General features: G+C 39.3%; 1 long non-coding RNA gene across 1 annotated transcript; it reads left to right on the top strand.

Annotated features, from left to right (window-relative positions):
* Positions 1 to 6,684: 6,684 nt before the first annotated feature.
* Positions 6,685 to 7,484, top strand: LOC137620676 (uncharacterized). Its single transcript, XR_011040095.1, has 2 exons — positions 6,685 to 6,840; positions 7,294 to 7,484. It is a non-coding gene; the product is annotated as an uncharacterized lncRNA (long non-coding RNA).
* Positions 7,485 to 12,722: the final 5,238 nt, after the last annotated feature.

Genomic DNA, 12,722 nt, shown 5'->3' with positions numbered 1-12,722 from the left:
TCTCTCTCTCTCTCTCTCTCTCTCTCTCTCTCTCTCTCTCTCAGGATTTGGCAAAAAACAAAAATAAAAACAAAACAAAAGTAAATCCTTCACAGTGCCTTGAATTTTATTCAGACATGGCTACACTGGGGTTTGTTTCTGCTTATTCCCTTAACCATTGGTTGTGGATATACCAGCAGGTTTTGGGATTTAGTCAGAATCTCAGAGTATTTAGTCTTCTGTCGACAACCTGCCGGCAGGGTGAGTGGGTTGTAGGATACCATCATTCCCCTGCTGGCAAGGTGGCCGGCAATGGAGGTTAGCCCTCCATAGCTGCTTAGAGTTATGGTAGTATACCATCTTCTCCTTGTGACTAAAAGACTAGTCCTGTGCCACAGTACCCTGGGCTGAAGAGTGATATTCTTTTAGCTTAGGATAATGTGGCACTGGAACTCTGTTTCTCCTTTGTTGAGAGGAGGCGGTAGTGCCGCCATCCCCTTAACTGTGTCGGCAGTCTATGGGTTGGAGAACTGAGTCTCTCCTGTCACTTGAGATTCTGCCGATACTGGAACAGAGTTTCTTTTAATAGGTGGTAGGTCTGACAATTTTGTCAGTTCCTTTCACACTCATTACAGGACCCTGTTCCCTACCCCTCTATCCTCTTTTGATGGTTGATCCATTGTCTTTCTTTAATCTGACATCTTGCAACCTTGCCATTGCCGGTAGGTTGCTGGAGCCAGCCAGACTCCCTCTCTAGTCATGGCTGACGGCAGGGTATACTGCCGCCAGCCGGCCTGGCCGGCAATTGCCGGCCTGGCCGGCAGCCAAGAAGACTGCCGACAGTTTGAGACTGTCGGCAGCTGCCGGCCTGGCCGGCAACTGTCAACCCAATAGCCAACTGCCGGCCTGGACGGCAGCCAAAAAGGCTGCCGACAGTCGAAGACTGTCGGCAACTACCGGCCCAACCGGCAACTGCCGGCCCAATCACCAACTGCCGGCCTGGCCGGCAGTTGCAACCATGATGGCCGTGAGTGGGTAGTCCCTTCTGTCCCCAAGGTTCTTCAGTCCTCCCTTGGATTGCTGCTATAGGTTCTGTTGCTGGGGTACTGCCGGCCGGGCCGGCAAAGACAGTGTTGAATCAGTTGGCAGCACGCCGACTGTACTGATACTGTCGGCGGGTTGCCGGCCGGCAGTGTATAGGTGGTACCTTGCCGGCAATAGTACTGTAGCTACATAGAAGCCTAAATGTTACATTCTCCCCTTCTATTAGAATCTTCTTTCTGGAGAAAGGCAGTCAAATTAGACTTTTACATCCTTAATTACTGTATACATTTACAGTAAGGAATAGCCTTTTTTCCATACTATCTCTCTCTCTCTCTCTGGCTTGCCGGCAAGACCTAGCTAGACCGGCAACATGCCGGCTGAACTACTGTATGGGTTATACAGATAGCCAGTATATATCAGTTTAGAATATACTGCAGATAGAAAACTACTATATATCTTATACTAGTAGTTATTTCCAATTCATTTTGGATATCCAACTCGGGCATTTTCTAAGCCTAATACTATATTGAATGAATATGATTTCTTCAATATTCTGATTAGTAATCAGTTTTAAATACTTCAAGGCAAGAGTAATACACTTCTAACCCTTAAAGGGTAGAGCCTTTATCGTTGAGTCTCCCTGATCAGGAAACTCTATATTTTAATATAGTAGGAAGACTACAGCAAATGGGCTGAGTGGGATATACAAATATATGTCTTTATTTTTTCCTAGTCCAGCTGGCTACATGCTAGATGGACCGTACTGTCATATGCTGCTATGAAGGCAGCATAATGACTAGACTACAATACATAAGGTACAGTAGCCAGTAAATTGCAATATAGACTTACTGCAATTAGAAAACTACAGTACCATTATACAGTAGTAATTTCTAACATACCTTGGGTATCCTTGTACGAGCATTCTGCTGATACCGCTCATATATTGAATGAATATTTTCTTCAATAGTCTGATCTAGAATCAGTCATCCTGACCCCACAGTATTAACATTATTTTGGGACAGTGATTTGATACCTCTCTACCCCTAGGGGTAAGAGCCTTTCTACTTGTAGTTTCTCAATAGAGAAATATCCATGTAGTTAATGCTGAGGGGAGGTAGCAGCATTTGCTTGCAGGGGTACTATCCCTTTATAGCTTATTATCCTAAGCTATTCTGTTGTAGATGACATTTACATGTTGATTATCAAAGAAGTAATCCCTTGTATACACATTTGGTTTTCCTTTCTTTACAGGAGGAACTCCAGATATCTTGTGCTGCAGTCCTCTGCAAGGCCAAGAGTAAGTACTTTTACGGTCATAATACTTGCAGGTTGCATGCCCCCTGCAATATTATTTCCGGATCCCTACATTATTGGAACCCACAGGTTTGCAATATATGTCGGACATTAATGTCTGAAGGATTTGAAAATCCCAAGTCTACGGAGACTAGGGATACAGCTCAATATAAATTACGCAACTGGGTGAGAGGCTTCCAAAAGATCTCTCCAGGACCTTTCCTACCTAATGATAGGATGCGTAAGCTACTATTTCCAAAGGCAAGCGAGGAAATAGTAGTGCCTCAGGAGCCAACTACATCCCCTGACGGCCAGAAAACCTTTGGGATTGAGGGCAAGAAGTGCCCCAAGGTAGAAGAGATAAATGTTGTGTCGGAATTTCCTCCGTCTATGCCGGCTATAGAGCCATCGATGTCAACATCTTCGTCTTCTACCTCTCTATTGGATAATGTGGTACAATTATGTATCCAACATAAGAATCAGATAGAGAGCTTTCGTAAACAAAACGGAAAGCAGGAAGTAAAACCCAAGATAGAGCCTCGTAAAGCTTCTCTTGTCACTTCCCACGGGTCAGTCAAACGACCCATGAATCAAGATCTTCCAACATGCTCCATAACCAATTCCTGGAGGTTTGCGGAGCAGATGTCGATTTCAAATGGCAATCTCTACATCTCAGAGAAAATAGGTGCGGTTCCTTTGGACAAAATTCAATTTTGGCCAAGCTTTGATGATTTCCCTAGTTGTTGGGTCCGACTGAAGTACGAACCAAAGTCAGAAAAGGAGCGGAACCAAAGGAGGTCATGATTCTTGACCATGATAAGGCACAGACTATCCTCTCAGGCAGTGTGAAAAGGGCGGATTATTCATAAACGAAGGTATTCTCACTGAATAACAGACACCCTTCCTTTCTTGCTCCTACTTCACTCTCATTCCCCTTTATGGGGAAGGCATTTACTTCTGTTGTCAAAGCTGTAGAGGCGGGTGAGCGATGTCCCACACTTGATGAGTGCAAGCCTTTGTCTCCAGCTTTTCCCGGATAGGAAAAGGATTGGAAGGAAGTCCATTTGACATTTTCAGTAGGAAAATTAGACAAGGATGTCGCAAGTCGACAATTCAATGTATGTCTCCCTAAATTGTCCGATTTGCTCTTGTTTAATGAACACGAGTCAAAGGAGAGACTTGCGACATCCCTTCTCTACAAAACTACATAGAGTTGTGTTCAACCTACGAAAACACCCCAGGCATGCTCATGGTCATAGCCAAAATGCATATGGCTACCTTGCTAAAGGACCTTTACGCCTTTGTGAAGGCTAGGAGAGCATGTAGAGAGTTTGTGTTCGCTGCTGCAACAGTGAAACACGAAACAAGGAAGCTAATATCTTCCAACATCTGGGGTAAAGACCTCTTCCCACACGAGGTCATTAAGGATGTAATTAAGAAAGCCACCATGGAGAACATAAGTCTTCTCCAAAAATGGGGCATTCCTTCAAAGAGATAATCTTCTGTGGTTGTGGGTCCCCAACCTAAAAAGATCGAAAATGCTGGAAATATCTGGGCTGCTCAACAACATTCCACTATTCCAGTGACCACGGTGCTACAGGCAGATGGTCAAAAGTCTAAGCCTACTGACTACTCGAAGCATAAAGACGCTTCGGCAAGGAGGAACTTTCCCTCAGGATCGCAGGACCTTCGATCCTTCGGTCCAAAGCCTATTCAAGAGGAGCCATTGGTGGGAAACAGAAATGTCCCTACCATCATTTCCTTACCTTCTCCTACAGTTCAAAACCCTCCTGGAGAAGTATACCTGAGAGCTATAGAGCATACAGGTGGTAAGGAAACTATAGCTCATCGAGTTCCAGGGAAGGCTGTTTTGTGTTCACGAGAAGGACTCAAGATATCAATGAATCATTCTGAACTTGTCGCCACTCAACAAGTTCATAAAAAACAGCAAGTTCTGAATGTTAATCCTTCTGAACATATGGACCTTGTTCCAATTAGGGGTGTTCGTAGTCTTGTCAGACCTGAAAGGTGTCCTTCGGAACCTTCCAGTCAACCACCCCCCTTCCTCCTATCTAGAATTCATGTTACAGAGAGTAACATTCATCCTAGGAAAGATACGTGTCGGACTCACAGTCCTAAGTATCTTCAAAGGATTGACGAACTTAGTCACGTCAAAGTCAAGCCTAGAAATAGTTCAGGTATTAATATACCTGATCGAAAGGCTGGAGTGGGCAGCACCCGAAGTGTCGGGCCAATGTGCATTCAAAGAGATGACCCGGTTCCCGGGACATCACAGATGCAAGATAAACTTCTAAAAGTCTCGACTTTCTCCAGCTCTGGGCTTTCGATGGTTAAAAAACCATCGAAGCCCTCAGTCACATCAACTCTCCTTTCCTTTGGGAATATAAAAGGAGCTCGCGAGGTCTGTCAAGACACTCAGGTAATCAGTCAGATTTCCAAAATGCCAACAGGGAAAAGTGCTAAACTTTCCCCAGTTCGCAATAGTGATAGACCTGGTGCTAAGGGCACACCGGAAAGATGCGTTAAGAGCTTGGAGAAAACACGCATCAAACGCTTGAATAGATAAAAAAGACTGAGATCAGTCCCTCCTTAATCGCTTCTCTAACAAAAAGTAGAGCACGAAAGTCCCAAGACTCAGCTGGTCCTTTCATGGGTGTGGAAGCCTACACACAGATCAGGCTCCCTACGACTGATCTGAGACACCAAAGCGATAATAAGACGTCACATTCGAACGTCTCGTACAGTCTTGGTGAAGTTACCCATCCCTTTCCTAAAGGTAGGGCACCTAACAGCAGTTCATTTACAACTGAACCACGATGTGACGGTCGATACTCTATCACGATCCAAGGCGATAGAGTTGGAATGGTCCATGGACGCAGACATATTCCCTCCCAGATGGGAACAAGTCCTGGAACTGCAGCTCGACCTCTTCATCACGAGCGTCTTCAAGAAACTACCTCACTAAATAGCCCTATACGAGGATCCTCTAATGGGGCTGATAGACTAGATGAGGCTGGTCCTAGCTCCGATCCTAGGTATATTTCCGAAGGTTCAGAAATCAACTGCCTTCGGTTTATCACAGAGAACCCAAACCCTTCATTTCATGAATTTCTTGCTCTAGCAGTTAGAAAAAGGTTTGGAATCTCAGAAGGCAATATAGAATTCTTAGAAGAATACAAGGCTAAGTCTACTAGAAGACAATATGAGTCTTCCTGGAAGAAGCGGGTTGCGTTTGTCAAAACAAAAGGACCGAAAGAAATTTCAATGAACTTCTGTCTGTCCTTCTTTGTCCACCTTCATAGCCAAGGTCTGGCGGCCAATAAGATAAATACGTGCAAGTCAGCTTTGACTAGGCCTCTCCTATATGCCATCCAAGTGGATCTGGCGCATGAAATCTTTAATAAGATTCCGAAGGCATGTGCTAGGCTTAGGCCCGCAGTACCACCAAAGCCTATCTCTTGGTCTTTGGACAAGGTCTTACATTATGCCTCATCTGTGAACAATGAAGACTGTTCTCTTAAGGACCTAACCCAAAAGGTTATTTTCCTATTTGCTCTAGCCTCTGGGGCTAGAGTTAGTGAAATAGTGGCCCTATCCAGAGATGAGGGTCACATTCAGTTCACGGAATTAGGAGAACTGAATCTCTTTCCTGATCCATCCTTTCTCGCAAAAAAACGAGCTACCCACTAAGAGGTGGGGTCCCTGGAGAATCTGTCCTCTGAAGGAAGATGTCTCTCTATGTCCTGTAGAGTGTCTAAAGGTCTATCTTCGTAGAACTTCAGACTTCAGGGGAGGACAGCTCTTTGAAGGAGAAACTTCGGGATCAAACTTATCTCTAAATCAGCTGAGGGCAAAGCTCACCTACTTTATTCGTAGAGCAGATCCAGACAGTACTCCCGCAGGTCATGATCCGAGAAAGATTGCTTCATCACTGAACTTCTTTCAGTTTATGGATTTTGAGCGTCTTCGTTCATACACTGGATGGAAATCATCCAGAGTGTTTTACAAACACTATGCAAAACAAGTGCATAATTGAAAAGACTTCAAATTATTAATTTGAATAGTTAAGTATTGATACATTTGGCATTTAAATTTGATTTGAAAAAACTTCAAATTATTAATTTGAATAGTTAAGTATTGATACATTTGGCATACAGAAGTGTCGCTAATTGCCCCTTTACTTTTAGATAGTAACTACTATACAGTAGTTATATCCAGTTATATCTGCCTGCCGTTAACGTCGTTGTGAAGTTTTTTCACACAGACGTCAGTCTTCAGCAACCTTACACGGGAGTGAGGAGCAGCAGCTCTCTTTCTCTCTCTCTCATTATTCAAGTGCATTTTAGGATTTATACACACGCTGGATTAACTATTATGGATTTTTCCTCTACCATGGAAATAATTACACACTAATTCATTGAGGATGGGATCCGGACGCGGCTTAGCGATGATCGTCTGTTGAATGATTTTTTCCACACTCGCCAGAACTGTTATCGCAACAGGGTAAGCATAAGGGGCTTTAATGCTTGTTCTTGCGTTACATATTCTATATGCCAGTGTTTTGAGAATAATTTCAAGTATTTTAATCAATTAAATTCTTACTAGATTGAACCTGTGATTTCTATGCAGTCTATAAATTTATTTAAGTATTTGACAACTCGTTAAATTTGCTAGTTGTTTTACTGATAATTTGAGAGCTGTTGTGATTTAGTGGTGATTTGAGCAAATATTTACGTGAGTGATTTCGTGATTAGTTAATTGCTGTTTTCGGTGATTCGTTGATTTCAAGATTTTGATTTATATGAAAATTGTAGATTTTAGTCAGGCGATTACAGTAATTGATATTTTGATTAGTGTTGAATTTTTGTTGATTTATTTTAGTTACTTTTTGTTAGTGTTGTATTTATTGTTCTGATTTTTCCCGTGGTTGATTCTCCTTTACTTTGTATTTTTTAGCGGATGAGTGAAAGGAAGAAGGTTAAGCCCTCGCAGTTGTGAACCTTAAAATCTCGTATAATAGTGCATTTCGAAGACTCGTTTACGTCATTCCACCACCAGCTGCTACAGTGAAATTTATATAATTTTAAATTATGTATTCATAAATGTCTAACCATTTAAATTTAAATTTATTAAATATTTAAAATGCACTTTTTCCATCTCTACCTTTTCACTTAAAAATGCAAGGTTTAATGATATGATCGTGGTCATTACATATCAATTTTATATTTACATATGTAGACCACCCCCCATTTTTCCGCTTGGTCCTTCGAACCGGATTCGAACCAGTAACCTATGGATGATTTGATTTTGACTAAAGTTAGACTGGACTCCTTAGTTCTGCAGGAGGATTTGGATAGGCAGGATTTTGAATGTGAGGAATATCATCGTAAAATTAAATTACTGTCAAACAAAATGCAATCTCGACTTGATAATCTCTCTGTACAGATTGATAATAAAACTCCTTGCAGAACTAAAATTGATTTGCCCAAGTTGAATTTGCCTCGGTATTATGCAGAATCTAAGGAAGATAAATTTACATGTAAGCGATTTTTTGAAGTTTTTGAACACTTGACTGCTCCGTATAATTTAAATGAAGTTGAGAGGTATAATTTACTTGAGCAGCAATGTCATAGTAGAGCAAAGGCTATGATTAGTTCTATAAAGGTGTCCCAGCAAACTTTTGGTCAGGCTAAACAAACTTTGATCGCAGCATTTGCTGATGAAATGCCTCAGAAGTTTGTCCTCATTAAAGAGTTAACTGACTTGAGGTTTGTTTGGGGCAAGGATGATCCATATATTTTTTATGCTCATATTAAGAAGCTGATTGATGCAGTGATAGATAATGCTATTGATTTGGACACTGTTATGCTTTATTTTGTGTGATCTTCATTGGCTACTAAATTTCAAGATATCATAGTTGCGATCACAAATAAGTCTCATCCTACTTTAGATGAGGTCACTGGTAAATTTTTGGAAGCTTGCAGCAGGTATAACGCTCAATTAAACATTAGTAAAGAAAGTCCATGTAAAACCCCAGTGTTGGCTACTAGTTTGAATACTAGTTTAACCAGGAGTTTATGTATGCTTTGTAATGCTAAAGATCACAAAATTGCCAGTTGTACAAAGTATTTGCAAGTATCTGATAAAATAAAGCGATTAAAAGAATTGCACAAGTGCTTTAAATGCTTAAAGGCAGGTCATAATAGTAATGAGTGCAGATTTCAAACGTCAGGTGTATGCTTCAAATGCAAAAAGGGTAAACACTGGAGTTTTTTGTGTAGTTCAAAGCCAACAGATTTTAGTAATAGTAAGCAAACTACCACAAAGGTGGTTAATGTTGTCGAGAGTGTTAATGAAATACCATCAACTGTTACAGCATCTAGTCATTTGGATATTGTTGATTCTTTATTACCATTACTAACAGTGACGACTGAACATGATCGTGTAAAAGTGGATACAGTTTTGGATTCGGGTAGCCAGAATTCCTTTATTGAGGAAAGTCTAGCAGCTTTCTTGAACTTAAAGGTAGTAGATCCTAAGATACATTTGATTATCAAGGGGATTAATACTAATCAAAAGATTTGTACCAAGTCGGTGAGTTTTCCTTTTAAGATTGGTGATGTAAGTTATGAAATTACTTGTATTTGTATTCCTAAGATTAAAATTCAGATGAAAGGTCCTCATATGTATAGATTAATAAAACTGCTAAGGCAGAATGGTAGAGAGGTTGCTTATGATAAATTCAATGATTTAAACAAAATTCATGACATTGATGATATAAAGCTACTGATAGGTGCAAAGGATTGGCATTGTGTGATGAGCATGGAGAGTGGAGTACTAGGTCAAAAAGTTAGACTGACTTCTTTTTACAGAATTAATGATAAACTAATATTAATTGGTTCTATTTCTGCCTGGATAAAGAATCTTTCCGATGCAGTAGATACATCTTTGATGTCTCATAGGAAGATTTCTGAAGAAACAAAATCTACTACTTCATACATTGGCACTATGGAGATTGATTCTGATGGATTTGACTATGAAGTGCCAACACTTGATGGAATATATAATTTTGAAAGCCTGCCAGATATAGCAGAGGTTGCGGATTATTTTCAGTTGGGTCATGATTGTAAGATATTCATAAATATGGAAGAAGAGGATTCTATTGAATGTGTTACTAATGAAACTGAGCAAGAAGTGACAGATTTTATTTTATGCAACATTTACAGAGATTCTGAAAATTTTTATGTCGTACCAATTCCTTGGTTGACTAGATATAAAGATCTTCTTGGATCAAATGAGAGACTTGCTTTCAAGGTTCTGTGCAGTCTGAAGAAGAAATACATGAACAGTAATGTTCTAAAGCGAATTGATGAAGTTTTCCAGTCACAAATTGATTTGGGAATCATTGAAAAAGTTGAAGATTTTGAAAAATATAAAAGGAAATTTCCAAAATATTTCTTCATTAGCCACAGTCCTGTAATTAAAGAAGAAAGAGATACTACGAAAGTAAGAGTTATTTACATGGCGAATCTTCCAGAAAAGAGACATGATGGCAGTAAAGGCATTAGTCTGAATCAATGTATTCACCCAGGTTATAACAAGAATTTTAAAATAAGTGATGCATTGACCATGATGAGGTTTGACAAGTTTATACTTGGATTTGATATTTCAAAAGCCTTTCACAGATTGGCCATTGATGATGAGAATTCCTCAAAATTTCTCTTTTATTGGTTTAAGGATGTTGAATCTAGAGATTTTACACCAGTTGTGTATCGCTCAAAGCGAGTAATATTTGGGATGTCTGTTTCTCCATATCTGTTGCAGTGCTGTCTTTATAAAATGCTAATATTGGAGACAGATGGTGATACTGAACAAATTCGGGAATTGAAAAAAAGAATCTTCCAAGGCAGTTATGTTGATAATTTTCTAATTGGTTGTGCAGATGAAGATGAAGTTGAAATGGTTCACAGGGAAGCCAGTACAATATTTGAGCAGCATAAATTTCCATTGCAGCAGTATGTTACTAATTATTCTCAATTTCAGCGTGACATTGACTGTAAAGTTGGCACAGAGACTCCACAAGAGGTTAAAATTCTTGGCATGTGCTGGGACAGATATAATGATGTACTAAAGGCCACATGTGTTAAATTAAATGTTGAAGCCAATACTCCTAGGCAGATTTTGAGTTCAGTAATGAGTATATTTGATTTGAATAATGCTAACTTGCCTGTTTTAAACAGATGTAAGATCTTCCTCAGGCAATTACAGTCTGATTATGTAGATAAATGGGATACTTCTCTTCATGGTGCTCAGCTAAATGAATGGAGAAACATAGCTTCACAATTCAATAATGGTGAAAGGCTAGAGATACCAAGATATATGGGTAGCAGAAATTCTAATTTTGATATAATTGTAATGAGTGATGCGAGTAAAAACTTTATTGGATGTGTTATTTACTTGCAGGAGAGAGATTCAAAGTTGGTATCCTTCGTATCTGCCCATAATAAGATTCTGAATGAAAATCTGAAAGGGCGAACTATGCCTGTACTCGAACTCACTGCAGTAGAGTATGCATTGCAAAGGGCTTTCGATCTGTATAAAATGCTCACTTCTTGTATTGTGCCTATTGCAGTTAATGACATAATGTTGTTTTCAGATTCTACGATTGCCTTAAGTTGGCTAGCTGAATATGAGAACTTGAGAACAAAGCTTCAAAAGAGAAGTGTATATGTAAATAATAGAATCGCAAATATTGTCGACCTCTGTAAATCTACACACTCGGTGAAGTTAGCTCACGTAGGATCAAATGAAAATGCTGCAGATTTCACGACTAGATTAGTATCCTTCTCAAAGTTAAGAAACTCTTGTTACTTGACCGGACCCAAGATGTTACGGGAAGATTTAAATTTACTAGAATGGCTTGTAATTCCTAATCCAGGCATGATTAATGATGTGGATATACCCAAGGTGGTTGTAAATAAGGCAAGTGTTGAAGATATGTCAGTTGGTACAGTTGTTGATTTAACTAAGTATTCTTCACTTGACAAAGCAATTAAAGTACTAATGAAAGTTAAGCTTTTCATAAACAAATTAAGATTAAGAATAAATTCTAAGAGCCAGCAGTCAATTGCCTTAATAGATGCAAGCTACAAAAAATGCAGTAATGATTTGCTAAAGCTTGATCAACAGAATTGCTTTCCAGATTTACAAGAATTTTTCACTTCAAAACGGAAAGCAAAAAAGTCTATTCCTGAGCTAGTTAGTAGAATAAATGTATTTTGTGACTCTGATGGTATTCTTAGAGTAAAATGTAAAATGGGAAAGATGTCTAAAGGTATGATGTCGAGAACTCCAATACTCATTAGTAATAATAGCGATTTCGGTAGAATACTGATAATGGACACTCACGTGAAGTTTAATCACTCAGGTACTTGTTATGTGCTACATAAATTGAAACCGGCATTTTTTCTGCTCAAGGGATTTTCAACAGTTAAGAAGGTTGTGAATGAATGTTACCACTGTAAACGTTTTAATAGTAGACCAGTTTTAGTTAATGCTAATGACTATAGAGAGTGGAATGTGAATCCCATAAAGAGGTTTTTTTCTGTATGTTTCATTGATTACTTTGGACCATATTTCACAAGGTATGGAAGTGACAAAGTTAAAACCTATGGGGTAATTTTTAAATGCATTTGGTCTCACATGATTATGTTGAAATAGTGACTTCAGCTGATTCTAAAGGATTTTTATTGGCTTTTCAAAATCATGTTTACAACTATGGTTTGCCTAACAAAGTATTTTCAGATTCTGGCTCAAATCTTGGTGGTGCATTCACATGGATTGAGGAATGTCTGAAAGCAAGTGAGGTGCAGGAATTCTTCAATCAGAGGGGTTTCGATGTCACTGAATTTTCACAGTATCCTCGTGGTTCTCTGAATCGTGGTATTGGAGGTATCATAGAGTCCGGAGTTGGTCTGGTAAGAAAGTTAATACATGGAGCAATCCATAATAATATTCTAGATTTTCTGGAATTTTCTCATGTAATTAAACAATGCATATGTTACGCTAATAAGAAACCCATTTCTGAACTTGGCGCATTGAGGGAACAGAATGTGAATGATGATTTTCAGTTGCTGTCACCAGAGTTTTTGAAATTTGGATATGATACACAGGTTATGGAATGTATATATCACGAAAGTCAATTTGATGATTATGACTCTTCTGACTTGGGTAAGGACTTTCGGCGTTTAATTCATATTAAAGAGAAATTGCGTAATAGTTATCACAATGAATTTTTATTTGGATTGCAAGATCAGGCAACTAAATACAGAGGTAAATATTACCCTAGGGAGCACGTTAAAATATCAAAAGGTGACATAGTCTTG

Source organism: Palaemon carinicauda, chromosome 2 (genome assembly GCF_036898095.1).
Source record: "Palaemon carinicauda isolate YSFRI2023 chromosome 2, ASM3689809v2, whole genome shotgun sequence".
Taxonomy (NCBI): domain Eukaryota; kingdom Metazoa; phylum Arthropoda; class Malacostraca; order Decapoda; family Palaemonidae; genus Palaemon; species Palaemon carinicauda.
This window is presented reverse-complemented; position numbering and strand designations above follow the sequence as displayed.